This window comes from Eriocheir sinensis, chromosome 47 (assembly GCF_024679095.1).
Source record: "Eriocheir sinensis breed Jianghai 21 chromosome 47, ASM2467909v1, whole genome shotgun sequence".
NCBI classification, from domain to species: Eukaryota; Metazoa; Arthropoda; class Malacostraca; order Decapoda; family Varunidae; genus Eriocheir; species Eriocheir sinensis.
The window spans coordinates 5957864-5979892 of NC_066555.1; the positions used below are offsets into that span (position 1 = coordinate 5957864).

The following is a 22029-nucleotide window of genomic DNA, read 5'->3' on the forward strand; positions in this document are numbered from 1 at the left end:
CTAAACCGACCTTTGTAGGGCTAAAAAAAATCTCGGGTTTGACTTGTAATACGGCCCTATATACAAGAGAGCAATGGACGGGAAATCAAGAGGTCTGCGCCATTATAGGAGTGCCGTTACGAAGGCGAACTTTTAATTAATACGGCCCCATATACAAGAGTGGAAGAGAGCAATGGACAGGAAATCAAGAGGTCTGCGCCATTTAAAGGAGTGCCATTCACTCACTCACTCATTCACGCTCCCACTCGCTCACACTTACTCACTCTGTCACCGACTTACTCACATTCATTCATTCATGCACTCGCTTACACTTACTCTGTTACTCACTGACTTACTCACATTCTCTCGTTCATTCACATTCGGACCGTTACACCATTACGAGGGCGCACTTTTAATACGGCCCCATATACAAGAGTGGAAGAGAGCAATGGACAGGAAATCAAGAGGTCAGCGCCATTAAAGGAGTTCCGTTACGAAGGCGAACTTTTAATACGGCCCCATATACAAGAGTGGAAGAGAGCAATGGACAGGAAATCAAGAGGTCAGCGCCATTAAAGGAGTTCCGTTACGAAGGCGAACTTTTAATACGGCCCCATATACAAGAGTGGAAGAGAGCAATGGACAGGAAATCAAGAGGTCTGCGCCATTAAAGGAGTGCCGTTACGAAGGCGAACTCCCGCGGCCGGTCAGTCCGTCCCTGATCTTGATGTCACAGGTGGCTCGGGATTTCAGGCCTTTGTCACTGCACCTGTACAGCAAGAGCAAGAGCAAGAGCCTTCAAAGCTGCGTCCCGGGAGGAGGAGGCGCCGTGGCCGTGGCCGCCCCAACACTGCCCTCACGTGTACACAGACCTTCCCGCAGCCACCGACAGGACCTGGCCCCTTCTCTGGTGCCACAGCGACAGACTGACAGCACCCACCGGCACTAACACAGACGAGGCGGCGGCCTGGCACACCCTGGAGGAGGCGACGAAGGCTGTGTGGAGAGGCAAGGAAGGGAAAGGCCAGACTGGTATGTGCATTGAACTCATTCTCAGGGCTAACAGTGCTTACACGCAAACGCCCTAGTGTAGATAGGGATTACTTACTTAGTATGTTTTTTTTGTTTGTTTTTGTTTTTTTACAGCAAGGGTGACAGCTCAAGGGCATAAAACTAAAAGCCTGCTTGGTGCTGCTTCAAGAACAGAAACAGAATAAGATGACAAAAGAAAGGTTAATTTCTGGAGAAGAGGTGTCTTGACACTTCTCTCTTGAAAGAGGTCAAGTCATAGGCAGGAGGAAATACAGACAAAGGAGGCTATTCCAGAGTTTACCAGCTGAAGGGATAAGAGAATGAAGGGTATGAAGGTGCTGGTTAACTCTTGCGTAAGGGATTCGGACAGTATGGGGGTGAGCAAGAGTAGAAAGTAGAGTGCAGCGGGGCTGCGGAAGGGGGGGAGGCATGCAGTTAGCAAGTTCAGAAGAGCAGTCAGCATGAAAATATCAGTAGAAGATAGAAAGAGATGCAACACTAAGGCGGAATTTAACTCGAGAAAGCCCAATGTCACCTACAGGTAACACTTTTTTAAATGTTCGTATCTCTAACCCTTTACATAAATTTTCATTGATCATTCGTTTATAATGTTGTTTAACACTTCTGTTTTGTATATTTCAGCTCTGGAGAATAATATTTTGTTTACGTTAGCTCTTGTAGCTGATGAAAGAACATGTAGTGCTCCCGTTTTTTATCCCTCTTCACCTATGCCAAAACAATGTATTCTTGCAATATAAAAACAACTTTAAATAACTTTTCCTCAGTGTTTCTCAACAGTTAAATGCGCAATGAAAAACCTAGTGAGTGTAACAGCACAATGATTATTTGTTAATATGAGATAATCTCAGTGAAACTCACGACTGTCACCTGGAGGTGACATTGGGCATACACTCAACAATTCAGTCTTTTTCCAGTGAGTGCGGATCAATGTTTTCTTGTTTCAGTTTGACTCTTCATGAGATTGCAACAATACTTGAGGTTGTAATGAAGAATTTGATACACATGTTAAGTGTTTTGAATGTGTATAATTCAGTTATGATAAATTTTCTTGTGGCTGAGAGGTTAGCGTGCGGGCCCCGCACTCACAGCGTTCTGAACGACGCTATTTCGAATCCTCCGCTACTACCTGGGATTTTTCAGTCAACACTGAGTGGCCTAAGACTACCCACATGCTGTCCTGGAGACCACCCATCAACACGGACTATAGAAGAACAGTCCAAATCATTCAAGAATGAGCTCTGGGGGGGAGCTTGAGCCAAGAAAAGATGGCGCCGCTATAAACACCTGCCTGCACCAAGATGGGCTGGAGCCGACCACCAGGCCCCTCAAGATACCTTATCAGTGCTACGAGTTCCGACGTGAAAAAAAATATATAATAATAAATAAATAAATATAATCTCCAACAAACATTCTTTTAATAAAAATTCATGTACTAAACATAACTCACAAAGAAATGAAGGTGTTCATTTCTGTTCTCTTGTTGAGAGTACTTGACACCTAAGTAGTACATTTAACGTTGTCATTCAAGACACAGCGCACCAAGGAGTTAATATTGTCATTGGAAAATCATCAGTTCAGTAATGCACATGTGTATGAGTATTGATATTGGCATGGGCATAGCTATCAATATACCTCAAATGCATAGTTAATGAGATATAACTAAGTGCTATTATTCTCACAATAGTGTATTGGCTCTTGCCCTATTTAGAATGAATTGAAAAGATGTACGGTATATTTTCAATGCTGGCATTATTACTGTTTCATGAAACCTTCCAGGTGGTGGTCCTGCGCCTCTTCCCCTTTTGGAGCTGGACAGCCTGCTAGCCGACAAATTGAGGAGCCTGAACATTGTGCTAGTCGGCTGCCTTGAGAGGATGGAGCCGATCATCACCATTGAGCCATCTGCTGTTCCCCAACTCAAGCAGTGAAGATGAAAGGTATGTTTTTGCATCACTGGAGGTCGTAATTTTAGTACTATTTCCTGGGTTACTGAACTTTAACATCCTGAGAAGTAGGTCTTGAGTTAACAGGCATATATATCTTCAGGCTGCAGGGTTCCATGATTAATTAGCAGAAAAAAATATTTGCATAACAACTAAACCTGTATCACATCTTCATGGTTAGCCAGGGCTCAAAAGTTTAAATGTAAAGTGCCATGAAACTATCTTAACAAATGTATAGTTTATAGCCTTGCCTGAGTGCACATGTTCCTAGTGCATGCCACACAGCAACTCTGCCTTAAACCCTTGGCCAGGGCCGGGCCCAGAGTGTGGCTCCAGGCATATCTGGGAATGCTGCGCGCACCAGTTTTTAAACACCACCACTGAATATACCCATATTTAAGCCATAAAACTAAACATAATCATCATGTATTATAAATCAACACAAGAGGAATTAAATGATGCACAAAGACAAACATAGATTCAGTGATACTTTTGATACATAATAAATTACATATACATACAATATACATACATGTATACAGAAATATGTGAGTAAAATCCAGTACCCTGTTGATCATGGATTCACTGAATTTTACTCCCTTATTTTAGTACTGATGGGTAGATAGCTTGTGGGGAAAAGTGCAGGAGAGGGAAGAAATTAGAGTGTGGAGCAGAAAATACCACTTGACACAAGCCTGGACACGCAGCTGAGGGACAGTGGGGACGGGGACGTATACCAACCTGTCTTTATATGATGGACACTCCCTGCCTCCACAATCTCCTCCTTTAGACCATCCCACTCGTCTGCACTTCTGTCTGGGAAACTCTCGTGAAAGACCTCTTGCGGGAGCACAACCCAGGATCCAAAAAGTTTCTCCATGCCCTGGAAGAGGAAAAGAGGTTTCTCACCCCTTCTACTCATCAGGATGTCAAATGGGACAAGATTGGCAAACAAAAAAGATGCAAAGTATGTTACCCAAAGAGGAGAGACACTCCTTATTTCTGTCCATCTTGTCCCGGGGAGCCTGGACTATGTTCCATGACCCATTATCACCAGTGGCACAACGAAGAGGGAGTGTCAGTAACTAAGACAAGACCAGAAGGAGCAGAAAAGACAAAAGAGAATAGTGGAAACCTGTCTGAAAGGGAAGAAGCAGCAGCAGCAGCACCAAGCACTCGTGGTAATAGGACAAGAACGGAACCAACAACAGACAACAGACGCGCCAAGAGGAAGAGGAAGTAGACCTAATGAAGGGTTGTTTTGGAATTGGAGGAAGAGGAAGAGGTCCACCCCTGGTAAAACAAAAAACTCATTGCGATGAAAATTGCAGACCATAACCCCCAGGGGTGATGGCATTGTGTTTGCTTGCCTTTGTGTACACCAACACACTCCAGGCAAAGACCTATTTATTGCTACTTTCTCTTTTATGAAATATAAATGTAGAGAGGTGGGCTGGAGGAAATAGGGATGCCAATGGAGAAAGTGGGAGATAGAAGGAAGGGAGGGGGTGTGGTAAGAAGGGACAGGAGATAGAAATGAGGGAGGGGGGTGGCTATAGGAGAGGTGGGAGTATATATAATACTACTGCTTCTAGTAATAATAATAATGATAATGTTTATTCATTTTGCAGCCATTAGGCAGGAATGTACATACTAGAAATACATTGTCAAAAATAAGTAAAATATGAAGGATGTTCAGGGGGTTGATTGTCTACATTATCAGTGGGAATGTTATGGTGATGGTGGTTGAGGTGGGGAGAGGTGGAGGGGAGTGTGGTGGTGCGAGAGGGGGATTGGGGGAAGTGCATCCTCTTCTTTATAGCGCATGTAGGTGTTCGTCCAAGGTCATCCCGAGGTCAATATGCTGAGTCAGGTGGCAGCTGATGGCAAAGGTGCAGGTGTGTGTGTGTGTTTGTGTATATATATGCAGTAATGTAAAAAGATATGCATCTATTGCACAGTTATGAAAATAGGTAAATCTTTAGTGAACACTATCGAAAAAGAGAGACTGATTGATTGATATATCGATTGATTTACTAAGTGAAATCTTATTAAATTTAATGTTTAATGTTACCAAGACTTTGCATTTTGACTCTAGTGAATATCAAGCTGAAGGCCTTCAAGTGTATATATTTAAATGCGGTGTGTCATAGGATGGTGAAAAAAAAAAATTTGAGTTTGAAAAATCGGCCCATGGAATAAATGATGTAGTTTCATGTGCAGAATCATGTGATTTCTTCAAATTTGAAAACTTTTAAGTTTTTACGAGGTAAATTTTAACTTGGAATTTTACGAAAATTCAGATTTCCCACCCTCTTACCAACACCACTAAATAGCTTATTTAAAGTAAAGTAAATGCATCAGATTAATTTATTAGGATGAAAATGGATCCAGAATAGGAAACAAATGATCATGATACACTTAATGATTTTAATATTCCTTTAGAAAACAAAATCATCAAATACAATAACCAGTTTTACTACTACGGCCCTGTGTTGCTGCACACCATAGAGAACATGTCTTTCTCGCTTCTGTGCCTACTCATCACCTCCCTGCTGACCACCTGAGCTCGGATGTAGCCTTCCCTCCTCTCCTGGCTGTACACGTGACCAGGGTGGGAAAAAAACATGGGGTCTGATGGTTGGCCCAAGCTCGTCATGGTGCAGGTAATTGTTTATAGTGGCGCCATTATTACTGGCTCATGCTGCCCCCCGGAGCTCATTCTTGATTTCACTTGCGCTGTACAGGTTTTTCTAGGGCCTGGGTTGATACAGTTAATACATAGGCCTAAGACTACCCACATGCTGTCCTGAAGACCACCCATCAACCCAGGCTCTAGAAAAACCTGTACAGCGCAAGTGAAATCAAGAATGAGCTCCGGGGGGCAGCATGAGCCAGTAATAATGGCGCCGCTTTAAACAATTACCTGCGCCATGATGAGCTCGGGCCAACCATCAGACCCCATGTTTTTTAAAGTGTTTTTTCCCCACCCTGGTCACGTGTACAGCCAGGAGAGGAGGGAAGGCTACATCCGAGCTCAGGTATATATATATATCCGTCAGTTGAAGTGTCGCACTTGGCCCCATGACACTTCTTGTGGCGGGATTTGGTATGAAGTATAATTCAGAGGGAGAAAACTCGCCTGGTAGAAAATGACCACATGGCAACCTTCCTCATGCTCTCCTCAATCTAACAAGTAAGGAAAACAATGACTTAGTGCTGCATTAGCTTTTACCAGAGAAGTCAAGTGTTGCACTTTCCATCCTGTTGGGACCCGTAGATTTTCTTGCATACTTTTTTCGGGTTGCTGTGAGTTACTTTAAACGTCGCTTCATTTGTCCACAACACCTTTCACCACTTCAAGGTCCACTCTCCATATTTTGTGCCAAAACTAAGCCGTTTCTCCGTTTGTTGAGTCATAATGAGGGGTTTCTTTTAGGCTGTGACTTTTGTAAGCCAGGTTATCGTGGAGGTGGCGCTGGATGGTGAAAACAGAGGCATTATCGAGAATCATAGAGTTGTTTTCCTTAATTTGGTTTGCTGTTAAAGGTAGGATTGGCTTCCACTTGCCTCTTTATAATACAGAGGGTTCGGGGAGAGACCACAGAGTGAGTTCCTCCCCATGGCAGTGGATTGGCATTTCCTGGCTGCCGGATGCCTTGAATTTGGGCACCATACGCTGAACAGATTGACGATTGAAGCCAGTTTGCTGGACAATTTCTTGGGTTTTTAGGCATAATCTGTGACACTCTATCACTCTGACAATGTCATCATGGCTAGTGGGAGGCTTCAGCATAATGCACACTGAAAAATGTGGCAGAATGTTGCAGCATGCAAGAAAATCTACGGGTCCCAACAGGATGGGAAGTGCAACACTGCCTCCTCTGGTAATAGCTAATGCAGCACTACGTCATTGTTTTCCCTGTTTGGTAGATTAAGAAGAGCGTGAGGAAGTTTGCCATGTGGTCATTTTCTCCCAGGCGAGTTTTCTCCTTCCGATTTACACTTCATACCAAATCCTGCCACAAGAAGTGTCACAAGGCCAAGTGCGACACTTCAACTGACGGGTACTGTGTGTGTGTGTGTGTGTGTGTGTATTATATATATATATATATATATATATATATATATATATATATATATATATATATATATATATATATATATATATATATATATATATATATATATATACAGGAAAATCCCGATATCTGGCTTCGATGTACGAAAAATTGGATATCTGAAAGTGAAAAATATAGGACAATTTCGGTTCACGAAAGACATGCTTCGCATATCTGAAAAATACGACAGTTTCGCGCCCACTGTTTCGTACCGATGTCTATGTCGGTCGCAGCTACCGTCAACAACCTTCACGCACACTCGCTCACTCGTGTTTTTTATCTGCCTCCATCATGGCTCCCAAGCGCCCAGTCACTTCATCCTCCTCTGAGCAGCCTCCAAAGAAAAAGCAGCACAAGATCCTGACCCTTGAGAAGAAGCTAGAGATCATCAAACGCCATGAGGAAGGCCAGGGTGTCAGTGACATCGGCGCCATGGGTCTTGCACCTTCCAAGGTGGGGACAGTGACAAAGAAAAAGGCCATTTACAAGAAGATGGTGACAACTGCTGCAGAATTTCCTTCAGCCTGCAGGATCACCAGAGTCAGGAGCGTCAGACTGGAGAAGATGGAGCAGTTGGTGGTGGCCTGGATAGACGACTGCAGTGCAAAGAAAATACCTATTTCGCTTGCTCTGATTCAGGAGCGGGACGCGCCCTGTGGGGAAGCATGCAGCCTGAGGACGAGGAGGCAGTGGGCGACCGGACCAGCCCGGACCTTCGTCAGGTTCGCCAGTCAGTCCAAGGGAGCTGGAGGAGTTTAAGGCCAGTCGAGGGTGGTTTGACGCTGCCAAGAGGGCGGTCTCAGCAACGTCGGCTTCAGGGAGAGGCCGCCAGCGCTGATAAAGAGGCTGCTGAAGCCTTCCTGCCCAGTTCTTGAAGGTGATTGAGGATGGTGACTTCTCCCCAAAGCAAGTGTTCAACATTGATGAAACTGGCCTCTACTGGAAGAAGATGCCGCAAGGTGAGTACCAAAATTGAGCTTCACTGTTATTTTAGTTATTTTTTGTCTTGAAGCGTATTATGAAAAAAATAGTGGTGTTGCTGCGTCCGTTGTGTTAAAATTTAACAAAAATCAGCAGTGGAGTTGTCGGGGCTTTCTGTATGGTTTAGTATTTATTGATTGCCTATTAAAACAGTGTGTCCCAACCTGGTGGGGCGCCCACCAGGTTGGGAAGCTCAACATTCAAATTATTACGGGCCCGTAGGGAGTATGTTTCAGAGGGGACGGGACATCGTGAATGCAGTCATTACCTAATGGGGGCTCTTGTGCTGAAAAGGTTGGAAATCCCTGTTTTAAAATTATATGTACAGTGGTGTTGCATCCATCATATTAGGACTTACCTAAAATACAGTGGTGTTCCCGTGACTTTCGCTATTGTTTAGTACATGTATTTATTGTTTGTCTTTAAAATTATTTAAAATATATGTACCACAGTGGTGTTACGTGACTCTCTGTATTGTTTGCTTATTGTTTGTTTATTGTGGTAAATGCAGGCCGAGATAGCAACCTAGAAACACTAGCAGTGAGCTTCAACTTTCCCTCCCATCAATGAATGCTTGATAAGCTCACTGCTAGTGTTTCGGGTTACTATCTCGCCAGTCTTGGCAACAGTGGGTGGACCCGGCGGAGTGTTGCCAGCTGTACAGTGATGTTCCTGTTACATTCTGTATTGTTTAGTATTTACGTATTGTTTGTCTATAAAATTATTTAAAGAATATATGTACAGTGGTGTTACCGTGACTTTGTGTTTTGTTCTTATTGTACGCTTGTCTTTAAAATTACTTGAAAATATATAAGATGAGTCTCCAGCAATAATGGCGCGACAATCGGCGATCAGCTGATCAGCAGAATGGAATGTGGCACCACACCCATTTAAAGCCTCTCTGCTTCGTTCCCATTCATTAGCCTACCCTTCACTCCCTTACATCACACCATCGCACCGCCGTAATCACGTTATCACACCCAGGCCTGCATAGTCCCATTGTCTGAATCAAATGTCCAACCGTGCGATCAGCTGATCAGCAGAATGGAATGTGGCACCGCACACCTTTAAACCTCGCTGCTTCGTTCCCATTCATTCGCCTACCCTCCACGTCCCCCTACATCACATCGATCATTGCTCCACTCGTAATCACGAGATCACACCCAGGTCTGCATAGTCCCATTGTCTGAATCAAATGCCAGTCGCACGTCCATCATCCTGTTATGATGTTAAAAATGTCTTTCAAATAACAACTAAAAAGTACTACAGATAGGATTACCAGTACTACAGATACAAATTATTATTCCGTGGCCGAAACGAGTGCTCAAGTTTGTGGAAAATCTATCACTCACAATTAAGGTGAACCGCGCCGTTTAACAAAAACACACACACACACACACACACTCCATGGCCCCACTATCCCATCTGACGAGACTGCACAATAGAGACAGTAGTCCCATTATTTATCCTTACTCAAAAGATATGCATTATTTCCACGGTAGTATTGCAAGGTGAAAGAAGTGTGATTGAGAAAATGTGAGTGGAGGGATAGGCGAATGAATGGGAACAAGGGAGGTGGGTTGAGGCAGGTGCTGTGGTGCCACACACGACGTCAAAACTTAAATAAAATCAACAACGGCGTTCATGTGACACTGTATAGTTTAGTATTTATATATTTGTTTGTCTTTAATATTATTTTAAAAATATAAGTACAGTGGTGTTGCCGTGACTTTCTGTAATGTGTATTTATTGTTTGTCTTTAGAAATTATTATTTTTTAAATATATGTACAGTGGTGTTGCGTCCGTCATGTCCTTATTTTTCCCCTCGCATGTTGCACAGCACCTACATATTCACCAAGGAGAGGACGGCACCTGGATTTATAGGCGGCAAAGGACCGCCTTTACGTTGGCGCTTGGTGGAAATGCTGAGGTGATGTCAAGCTGAAGCCTCTTCTAGTTTATAGCCATGAGAACCCTCGGCACTGAAAAACACTTCTAAGCCATCACTACCTGTTTACTGGAAGTCCTCCAAGAAGGCATGGGTTACAACCAGCATTTTTCACGACTATATCTACAACTACTTCTCTCCTTTCGTCTCCCGCTACACCTCCGCAAACAACCTGGCGAACAAGGCGTTGCTTCTCTTGGACAACGCACCAGCACACACCCTGATGGTCGATTGGTGTGCTAACGTACAGGTGTGCTTTCTGCCCCGAACACCACATCGCTCATTCAGCCATGTGATCAGGGGTTGATTTCGACATTCAAGAGTTATTACACCAGGCGAGCAATGCATGCGCTGGCGTTGCTCACAGAGACGGCATTATCGATGGTCCTCAGGCTTACTGGAAGACCTTCGATATCAAAAGGCCGTCGAGATGATTGGCGGCGTGGCAGGAGATCACTCCTGTAACCATGAATGCCGTGTGGAGGAAACTATGGCCACAGGCTGTGCATAACTTCACTGGCTTTGCTGCCCGACACTGCCGCCCTCAGCAAGGAGATTGCTGCCTTGGCCAACGGCTGCCCTCGGAGGCGGAAAGGAGGTCACAGAGGAAGGCGTGCAGCAGCTCCTCAATTCTCACGACCAGGAGCTAACAACGCAAGACCTCTTGGAACTCGAGGAGACCAGGACCCGATGCTGCCGACGAGTCTCCGTCCCTCCTCTGACGATCACGCAACTACAAAAGGCTTTGGAGCTCTACTGAAGCAAATGACTTCTTGCTCCAAATTGACCCTGATATGGACAGGAGTTTTAAAGTCGTAGCTCTGTAAAAGGAGCCATCACGGTGCTACGAGGAGCTCTTGAGGTCCAAGCAAATGGAAAAGAAGCAGCAGAGAATCACAGCTTATTTCAAGCCAGCTTTAGCCCCACAGCCATCAGCAGCAGCACCACCAAGCAGTGATTAGGCAGCAAGTGTCCATGTCCAGTCCCCTCCACTTCAACGCTCATCACTTAGCGTTGCCAGTTTGTGAACCCTTGCTTGACTGAATCCGAAACACATCCCAGCCAGCGTGAGGAAGCGTGAGGGTGATGGAGGGGTTGGGGGGCTTGAGGAGTGCGGTGGTGTACTGTTTGGCACGTGTTTGAACGAGAGTAAACTGGCCTTTCACAGCTTGGGAAGTAAACATTGGCAATGTTAAGTGATGAGTTGTAGTGACGAGTTAGAGGATTGTCCTAACATATGTAATGCATTTCTATAACAGTAAAGGAACAGGAAATGGTAATTGTTTTAATTATTTATGAGCCTTGCGTTTCATTGTATTGTGAGTAGTAAATTGCTTTTAAGCATAGTTATATTTAACTTTTTTTTTTTTTTTTTTTTTTTTTTGATTGCGATGGTCCCTAAACCACCTAATTATTAACAATACAATGGAAATGGCTGATATCTGAAAATCGATAAAAGAAAGGTTTTTTCAGTCACTAACCATTTCTTATATAGTGGATTTACTTTATATATATATATATATATATATATATATATATATATATATATATATATATATATATATACATATATATATATATATATATATATATATATATATATATATATATATTTCCAGCGGACTCCCCCCTTAACCTAAGTCAGGTGAATACATGGATATAGTACTAGGAAATATTCTAAAGAATACAAAATGCTCCAAGAGTTTGAAAACTCAAAAGTTTGAATATAAATTATCAGTATTACTTGGTAGGTGTTTTGGGATTATTAGAAATTGTGTTTTTCTTTAAACTTCTCAAGTAATTGATATGTACTCTGCAAAATAGCAAAACCAAATTCTACCTGCAGCTGTGGAGGAACTACATTTATTGTCTCTTCTACCACTGCTGAAACGCTCTTGGAGAATGAAGGGGTTGGTGCTGGCTGTGTAGCCATCTGTAATACAGCGTCCAGTGCTGCATCATATGCCTCTGTTCATCGCCTCTTCATGGCACGCTGAGACCACTCGTAACCTTGGGCTTGTGATGATGGCAGGAATGGACTAGAAGATGCTGGACTGGTCAGGATGGGTGATGGAGATGAAGTTGTAAGAGGCGACTCATTCACTGCATTACTAATGTGGTGTTTACTGATTGCTTCAGCAAGGTCAGTTTCAGTCACCTGTTTACTGTGGCGAGCCAAGTCATTGCCAATGTCTGTTCCAACAGCAGTATGCTCAAATCCATCACACAAACCTATTCCTTCTATCACAGAGATGCTTGGCTCTTCAAGTGAGCTCTGTGACAGGGGTATTGGAAGACTGTCATCCTGTGAAAGGAAGTTGCCAAATTAGCAGGGTTGGTTTGATTTATATCAAATGATTTAAATCAAGTGATTTAAGGTAAGCGTCCCATTAATATTTCTAAAAAATCAGAAAATTTGAAAAATTTCACACATCTTCGTACACGCCTCGGCTAGCTTGTGGCAAAATATTATAAAGAAATAAGCAAAAATGACAGGTATATAAAGTGACATATGACTCTAGTCATGTCTATACATAAGGAATTTTGATGTTGCATGTATAAATAACATTGGTAACCTAATATTCGAAATAGCCTAGCATCGCATTCAACAATTATTATTTACCATTTCATGTTTTTTCCCATTATTAATTGTTATTTACATGCAGTAAATCATTGATACCCTTTATCTCCATTTGCAGAGCCAGATGTCTTAACTGAAATAAGAAAGAATTTGAAAAAACATGGATCGTTGGAGAATGTGAGCTACGGACGGTTCCCGCGTGGCTGATTCCTCTGTGCTTTGAAGGCGCGTGCTGTTGTTGTAAACAAGACAAACATATTCGCTGTAACTATAATAAACGACTTTCCAATTAGGGAAAATATTTTCTCAGGTTGTTTTAACTCAACCACAACTATTTGCCATGCCAAATTTGGAAAATAAACATAATTTTCCTCAAAGGTAAAAGGGAAGATGTGGGGCAGACCTTGCCTTCCCTTCGTCTCTCCTGCAGACCTCCGTTCCAAAATGCTAGTGACTATAGGTACGCATTGTCCTTCCCTTTGATCTTCGTCGCTAAACCTTCATGACTCTTGGTACGGGCCAAGTGTCTTGCGCGCATTTGTACTTGACAGTAACAATTCTAACAGAAAATAACAAAAATAATGAGAAAGAAATTATATATATGTATGTGTGTGGAGTTCCTCTTCCCTGGAGTTGCCAAGTGGCTGGCTAGTGCATTGTCTCACCACCACCTTGGCTTTGGGATGCTGGCTTGTGCAGGAGCTGCGGCCTCCCCTCCCTGCCTCCCCCTCACACCCATCTCACTAACTCTGTTTTCTTTCTTCCTTCCTATCTCCTCCCTGCAGTGTGTGTGTGTGTGTGTGTGTGTGTGTGTGTGTGAGAGAGAGAGAGAGAGAGAGAGAGAGAGAGAGAGAGAGAGAGAGAGAGAGAGAGACCACTGCGTCCCAGTGTGTAAACCAATACGTCATCGAGCTTGAGCCAATCACTACGTCTCTGGCTACCAGCGAGGGTGACGTCACAGCCTCCTCTGCCTCTCTCATTGGCTTGAATGGGATGCAAAGATCAGTTACTCCTGAGACACGATGGAGGAAGGATTTATGCGCTTGCTGTTCTGACGCCCACGGCGCCCTCTCTCTTCATAATGTCAGTAAGTACCATATATTGCACCGTATATCGTGCACCCCCAAACTTTTAAGACAATTTTTTTTTGGGGAAAAAAAAAAAAAAAAAAAAAAAAGCTCAGAAATTTACCCTGTTCCGGTGACGCGCGGCATGCAACTGTTTACCCCACACCTGAAGAATATTTTATAAAAAACCCGCACACCCACTCAACACCTAAGCATCAGATACAATCCCCATTCCTTAATCTTCATCCCTTCAAAGTTCACTTCACACTACCTGACCCTACCTGCCCTGTGAGGTCCAAAGATCCTGCCAGCCCCGCCCCGTAATCTGAAAGCATCTGTCACTTGCACACACACCACACACACAAAAAAGTATACCTACACCCGCCCCACGCCCACAAAATTTTTGTGATGTTGACCCACGCCCGCCCCGCAAATACCGGCGTCCGTGGGCCCGCGGAGACCTCTGATGGGTGTGGTTGTATAGGTGATGGAGGGGAACAAGGACAGCCCACTCTGTGATGTGGACCAATCAGATTAAAGTTATAATGGAGTGTGGAATAGTGTTGGAACATGTATTGTGAGCGGGAGATTGAAAACTAATCAACTGTTGTGGTGACGATTGCACCACCAGCATGGACTGTGTGCTGCCGCTGCCACGATTTAGCACTGAAATGGTCAAACCACTCAAAAAGGCAATCTTTTTTATTCGTAATGTTTCTAACTTGTGAATTCTCTACGAGTTAAAAGTTCAACCTACTGCTGCTAACTACCCCATCTTCACGGGGCTATATAAATCCATGTCAGGTCACTCACAAACAGACTCCACGTCTAGCACCAGCCTAAACTAGATCCCGCTTCTCACTCGTAGCACCCTCTTGTTCCCAGGGTACAAGATCTCTACATTGCTACGAGTAGATTTTACCAAGAATCAAGAAATATTTGAGCGTTCCTATCTGCATCCCCCAGCCATGGCATCCAAAAAGAAAAGATCATCATATATGGCCAGTTTCAAGCTTATGGTAATAGAATATGCAAAGCAACATGGGAACAGAGCTGCTGCAAAGAACTTCGGCGAACCACCAACTGAGAGCACCATCAGAGACTGGAGGAGAGAAGAGGAGAAGCTGAAAACTTCAGGACGAAACAAGCGTGCAAGCCGCAGTGGCATTGAGAAGTGGCCGCAACTGGAAGACGACTTGAAGATCTGGATAACCAACAACAGAGACTTAGGTATTGCAGTGTCAACAAAGATGGTTATGTTGGAGGCAGTGAAAATGGCAAAGAACAGTGGCCTAGTGATTTTATGGGTATGCCTTCTTGTTGTTTTAGATTCATGAAGAGGCATGGATTAAGAATGCATGTGAGAACAAGAATACCACAGAAAATACCTCAAGATTATGAACAAAAAATAATCGAATTCCACAGGTTTGTCATCCGTGCCAGAAATGAAACAAACTTCGAATTAGGACAAATTGTGAACATGGATGAAGTTCCCCTCACTTTTGATGTGCCATCAACCAAAACTGTGGATAGAAAGGGGGCAAAAACTGTGACCGTGAAGACAACTGGGCATGAAAAGACCCACTATACTGCTGTGTTAGGATGTACCGCTGATGGAGAAAAACTGCCGCCAATGTTAATCTTCAAAAGAAAAACTCTTCCCAAAGAAGAAGTACTGAAAGGTGTGATTGTGCATGTTCAGCCAAAGGGTTGGATGGATGAAGACGGGATGAAAGTTTGGATGGAAAAAGTGTGGAAAAAACCTCCCGGTGGATTACTAAAAAAAACATCGTTTTTGGTACTGGATCAATTCAGGGCACATATTACAGAAAATACCAAGAAGAGCCTGAAACAATTAAATACAAACATAGCTGTAATTCCGGGTGGCCTGACATCCCAACTGCAGCCTCTGGATGTTTCAATCAACAAACCATTCAAAGCACACATGCGTTAAGAGTGGATGAAATGGATGCTCATCCCAACAAAGGAAACAACGCGGACAGGACGTGTGAAGCGCCCATCTATCTCGCAGGTGTGTCAGTGGGTGAAAACATCACGGGATGCAATTGATAAAAATATTGTGATAAAATCTTTAAAAAATGTGAAATCAGCAACAATCTTGATGGAACAGAAGATATGTTATACGAAGAATGTGGAAGTGCAAAGAGTGCTTGTAACTTGGATGAGTTCTCTGACTCTGACGATAGCGAATTTTCAGGTTTTGAGGACAACACTGATGAGGACTAAACGTGATTTCTGTCCTACTGTAAATGAATTAAAATTAGTTTTTTTGTTGTTGTTGTATAAATTTAAGAATAATTGGTTCCACGTGTTTTGTTTTATTGTAAATGCAATAAAGTGATTTTTTATATTGTATCAATTAAAGCATTATTATTTGCACTTAATACACTAATATTAATAATAAATAATGAACACATGGATATTTTATTTTTTCCAATATGATTTTTTATGTAGCTTGTACTGCTCGAATTGGCAACAGTGCGCGTTAGTAATCAAAACAATGCAAATGGCAGCTGGATCGTGCCGCGGCCCAACGAAGCGGGATAAAAACAAAGCATGGGCGATCCTCCACCGATTTCATATTTTTTATAGAATAGTTATTTGATTGCCCTGTGTTCTATGGTAACACATTATAAGACAGCTATGGACTACGATGGATTATAAACAATAATAAAGGTAAGTTTGCAGTTGTTATTGGATAAGACAAAAACAGACCCTTAAAAACACCCCAGAGAAGAAGAAAAAATCAATAAAAATTTGTACATCCGGCGTATAGCGCGCAGGGGTAAACTTTCAGGCAGTTTTTATGTGAAAAAGGTGCGCGTTATACGCAGGAAAATACTGTAGCTGATACCCTGATATGATACAGTTGAATAGTTGTACTTTAACCTGACATGTGTCATTTGCATAGGAAATGCAGAAATGTGTGAAAAACATCAGTGAAAACAGGGGTGATCATATTTGAACATGCACCCAGTAACCTATAGTTTTTTAAATTGCCAGTTGATTAAATATGATCATTTTTGCTTCATTTTCACTGACCTCTTCATCATCCTCCATCTCGTCTGAAAGATCCTTGTTGTCGTAATCTTCTACATCAGGAAAGTAATCCTTGTCACTCGATGAATCCATGACTGATGAAGTGCGTCCGGACTGAACGGGACCTGTGAACATTGGACAGTGACAGCCACTCACCTCTTAACCCAAGCTCTTACCAGTCCCTCCCCACCTTCCTTTCGCTCCTCCAAACAACCAGTGCATGCGTGAATGCATGTGTATGTTCCCTAGAAATACGATCTCCTTGTTAACCCAGTGAGAGGAGATAATAGCAGATCTCTCCCACTCACTATATCCCTTCCTGCTGTATAAATGAGCCCTGCTGGTAATAAAATAATTATCATTTTTATAGGACCAATTCATAGGTCTTTATAGTTTTTTGGTCACAGCTACATGTTGTGTGTGTGTGTGTGTGTGTGTGTGTGTGTGTGTGTGTGTGTGTGTGAGAGAGAGAGAGAGAGGGGAGTCTGGTAAGCTATCGTATCATATACGACCTATACCCGGAAAGCTGTCGCACAGTATCTGGGAAAAAATTACATAGTTCCAGCAATAAACACACCCTCGGATATCTCATGAGCCCTGCAAGGAAGCAGTACACGCATCCTCGTGTTGAGGGGGTTAATAGCACCGTATAAATTTACTAGTGGATTGGACAACTTGGATTGAAGCGACCTGGTTGTGACAGAGTGGAGGAGGAGGCTGAAACGACACAAAGAGAAGCTGAAAAAGGGAAATGTCTGAAGGATAAAAAGAAGTAGAGTTTCCCAGACAGAAGTGCAGACGAGTGGGATGGTCTAAAGGAGGAGATTGTGGAGGCAGGGAGTGTCCATCAAATAAAGACAGGTTGGTATACGTCCCCGTCCCCACTGTCCCTCAGCTGCGTGTCCAGGCTTGTGTCAAGTGGTATTTTCTGTTCCACATTCTAATTTCTTCCCTCTCCTGCACTTTTCCCCACAAGCTATCTACCCATCAGGACTAAAATAAGGGAGTTAAATTCAATGAATCCATGATCAACAGGGTACTGGATTTTACTTATATATTTCTGTATACATGTATGTATATGTAATTTATTATGTATCAAAAGTATCACTGAATCTATGTTTGTCTTTGTGCACCATTTAATTCCTCTTGTGTTGATATATAATACATGATGATTGTGTTTAGTTTTATGGCTTAAATATGGGTATATTCAGGGGTGGTGTTTAAAAACTGGTGCGCGCAGCATTCCCAGATATGCCTGGAGCCACACTCTGGGCCCGGCCCTGGCCAAGGGTTTAAGGCAGAGTTGCTGTGTGGCATGCACTAGGAACATGTGCTATAAACTATACATTTGTTAAGACAGTTTCATGGCACTTTATATTTAAACTTTTGAGCCCTGGCTAACCATGAAGATGTGATACAGGGTTAGTTATGTTATGGCAATATTTTTTTCTGCTAATTAATCATGGAACCCTGCAGCCTGAAGATATATATGCCTGTTAACTCAAGACCTACTTCTCAGGATGTTAAAGTTCAGTAACCCAGGAAATAGTACTAAAATTATGACCTCCAGTGATGCAAAAACATATCTTTCATCTTCACTGCTTGAGTTGGGGAGCAGCAGATGGCTCAATGGTGATGATCGGCTCCATCCTCTCAAGGCAGCCGACTAGCACAATGTTCAGGCTCCCCAATGTGTCGGCTAGCAGGCTGTCCAGCTCCGAAAGGGGAAGAGGCGCAGGACCACCATCTGGAAAGTTTCATGAAACATAGTAATAATGCCAGCAATGAAAATATACCGTACATCTTTTCAATTCATTCTAAATAGGGCAAGAGCCAATACACTATTGTGAGAATAATAGCACTTATCTATATCTCATTAACTATGCATTTGAGCTGTATTGATAGCTATGCCCATGCCAATATCAATACTCATACACATGTGCATTACTGAACTGATGATTTTCCAATGTCAATATTAACTCCTTGGTACGCTGTGTCTTGAATGACATAGTTGAATTTACCTCAAAAGCAGTGGTGGGCACTGCTAACCAAAAAGTTAGCTTCACTAACTGGTAGTCCACTAACTAAAAAGTTAGGTTGCTTATGCTAAACTGATAAACTGATAAAGAAATTAGTGGAAGCTTATGCTATCTGCTAATTGCTAACTTTTCTTTATATGGATATAGCTTTGGTTTAGTATTTCGGCTCCAAAACCATTAAAAAGAAACCAAATGACCTGAAATTTCAATATGTTGTAGCTTAGGCAGAGCTTTCCAGAAAGGTATAGTATGCCAAAATCAGATGATGATAAAGGTGTACACAAATTAAATTCAACATACACTTTATTTATGCCTTATATATGAACTTGCAATAGCAGTGCAGAAAGACAAAATCTGATAAGATATCTGATGACACACTACACAGGACTGATCCCCCACACAGTTGGGGATAGTGGATCAATTTAGATATATAAATGTAAATAATAATAAGGAGTATGTTAAGTGAATAAGTAAATAGCAGTGTTTATTTCTTGTAAGGTGGAAAATATTGAATGCTTGTTATTGAATCCTGAGTTCAAAGAGTTGGAAATGGAAGATGCATTACCCTAAAATACCAAAAAGTTTCCCCAATAATTGTCCAATTACACTACTTTAAGGCATAATTTACCCAAAAGTGTAAGCCCTGGAATTATTGTGCCATGTGGCTCAACTGGTGCTGTGTCTTCCCACAATGGACAAGAACAAACCTGTATGAAATTTTTAGTGGACTTAAAAGTTAGTGGAGGAGGAACTACTTTTAGCAGAAGTTAATTAGTCCACTAACTGTTTCCATAGTGAAAACACAAATCAGCTTATGAAAAAGTCAGCTTCACTAATTAGCGGAACCGTGCCCACCACTGCTCAAAAGTTAACCCATAATGCCATTTTTGTCCATTTTTTATGAATTTCGTGCTCACAAAGTATGAAATTTTGCATATGGAAATGAATCCTATTTACTAGCCTGCCAAGATAATCATTCAGTTGAGTGAGTAGGAAGTTGATTTTTATTTCACTTACACTTAGGCTTGGCCCACCATCTACGTAGTAGTAAATTTCACCACAAGATAGCTATATGGGCAACTGTAATGAAGGTTTCAAGTCTTCCTTGATTTGTGCTTTACAATGTGCCAAAAAGGTTGATCTATCATTTGTTTTTAGAAATAAAGCAAAAAACAAAGTGGCCTTCTTTTTCCCACATTTTTAGGAGGAGAATTTATTGTTCCACTATTATCTCAAGACCTACAGGTAGTCCTAGAGTTATGGCAGGGGTTGATTCTGACAGGCAGGTTGTAAACTGAAGTACACATTAAAAATTAAAGTATTATTCAAAGGTCCCACTGTGGATACAACAGTGTTTCTGCTCCTCCTACACTCCCCACCTACCCGGCCTCTGTCCTAATGTGCTTATCTCAACCCGCCCCTGCGTTCAGTTGGGCTGTTAGCCACTCAGTGCGTGCAACATTACACAATGGAGCTACCAGTTATGCCAAGATTGCAGCATTAGCCACATACCAAGGCAAGTTGTTGTGTGGAGGGAGGGTTTGTGCTGAAAGGTAGGGCAGTGTTTGTAAGCAAAGAACTTATCATAATTATATGAGTGACCAGTGTCACCTCTGCTGCCGTTTCTTATTGTGAATATTTCATTCAATTATGATTGCTGTTGCCAATAAGAGCTGCTGCTTGAATACTGAGAGGTAGCTGTTGTTGTGGGATGCCATCCTGGGGATCTATCCTCCCAGGGGTCCTGCATCCCTGCCCTACAGTGAGCTGTCAGTCCAGCCCTTGATCTGGACTGGTTTAGTTAGTTTAAATTTATTCAGCATGGGGTGTGGGCCAGTGGAAAAATGCAGCGCGGGATGGGACAAGGCGGCGGCAGGGGTGGTCCACTACGCGGGCCAGTGGTAACAGGCATTTAAAAGTCAGTCATATAGTGATTTCCGGAAAATAATGCCCTTGAACTGTCACCTTTGCTGTAAAAAACAACAAAAAACATAGTACTAAGTAAACTAAATAAGTAATCCCTATCTACACTAGGGCGTTTGCGTGTAAGCACTGTTAGCCCTGAGAATGAGTTCAATGCACATACCAGTCTGGCCTTTCCCTTCCTTGCCTCTCCACACAGCCTTCGTCGCCTCCTCCAGGGTGTGCCAGGCCGCCGCCTCGTCTGTGTTAGTGCCGGTGGGTGCTGTCAGTCTGTCGCTGTGGCACCAGAGAAGGGGCCAGGTCCTGTCGGTGGCTGCGGGAAGGTCTGTGTACACGTGAGGGCAGTGTTGGGGCGGCCACGGCCACGGCGCCTCCTCCTCCCGGGACGCAGCTTTGAAGGCTCTTGCTCTTGCTCTTGCTGTACAGGTGCAGTGACAAAGGCTGGCTGGGTAGAAATTCCGAGCCACCTGTGACATCAAGATCAAGATCGAGACCGTTGGCTGGACGGACTGACGGACGGCCGCGGGAGTTCGCCTTCGTAATGGCACTCCTTTAATGACGCAGACCTCTTGATTTCCTGTCCATTGCTCTCTTCCACTCTTGTATATGGGGCCGTATTAAAAGTTCGCCTTCGTAATGGCACTCCTTTAATGGCGCAGACCTCTTGATTTCCTGTCCATTGCTCTCTTCCACTCTTGTATATGGGGCCGTATTAAAAGTTCGCCTTCGTAACGGAACTCCTTTTCATGAATGATTGATAGTTTATTGTTGCAAGTAATTATTATAACAACAAAGGAGAAGGGAGGAGCATGCCATCCCAACCCCCAGGCAGTACAGAGTGTGATTATACAACTAAGGATACATGTGGAAGTAGCTCCAGGAAACTAAAAAGATACAATGGTAGGGGACAAGTGCAAAAAAAATAAAGGCCTTGATTTTCATGACGCAGACCTCTTGATTTCCCGTCCATTGCTCTCTTGTATATAGGGCCGTATTACAAGTCAAGCCCGAGATTTTTTTTAGCCCTACAACTCTGTCCTGCCTGGGTAAACTATCAATCAATCAAGATCGGTTTAGGGGCCATACTACAAGTCCAATCCGAGAAGTTTCGGGTCCCTGCAGAGTTCGGAATGAATAACTCTGTAGGGACCCGAAACCTCTCGGACTGGACTTGTAATACGGCCCCTAAACCGGCCTTTGTAGGGACCTGAAACTTCTCGGATTGGACTTGTAATACGGCCCCTAAACCGGCCTTTGTAGGGACCTGAAACTCCTTGGATTGGACTTGTAATACGGCCCCTAAACCGGCCTTTGTAGGGACCTGAAACTTCTC

The 22029-nt window shown here is 43.0% G+C and overlaps 2 long non-coding RNA genes across 2 annotated transcripts; one reads left to right on the forward strand and one right to left on the reverse strand.

Moving 5' to 3' along the window:
- The first annotated feature begins 562 nt into the window (after positions 1–562).
- Positions 563–12913, forward strand: LOC126981301 (uncharacterized). Its single transcript, XR_007733882.1, has 4 exons — positions 563–1011; positions 2809–2969; positions 11873–12404; positions 12726–12913. It is a non-coding gene; the product is annotated as an uncharacterized LOC126981301 (long non-coding RNA).
- LOC126981300 (uncharacterized) lies at positions 11861–21427 on the reverse strand. Its single transcript, XR_007733881.1, has 4 exons — positions 20860–21427; positions 18299–18481; positions 16738–16859; positions 11861–12331 (listed from the first exon to the last, which is right to left on the reverse strand). It is a non-coding gene; the product is annotated as an uncharacterized LOC126981300 (long non-coding RNA).
- Between the last annotated feature and the right edge of the window lie 602 nt (positions 21428–22029).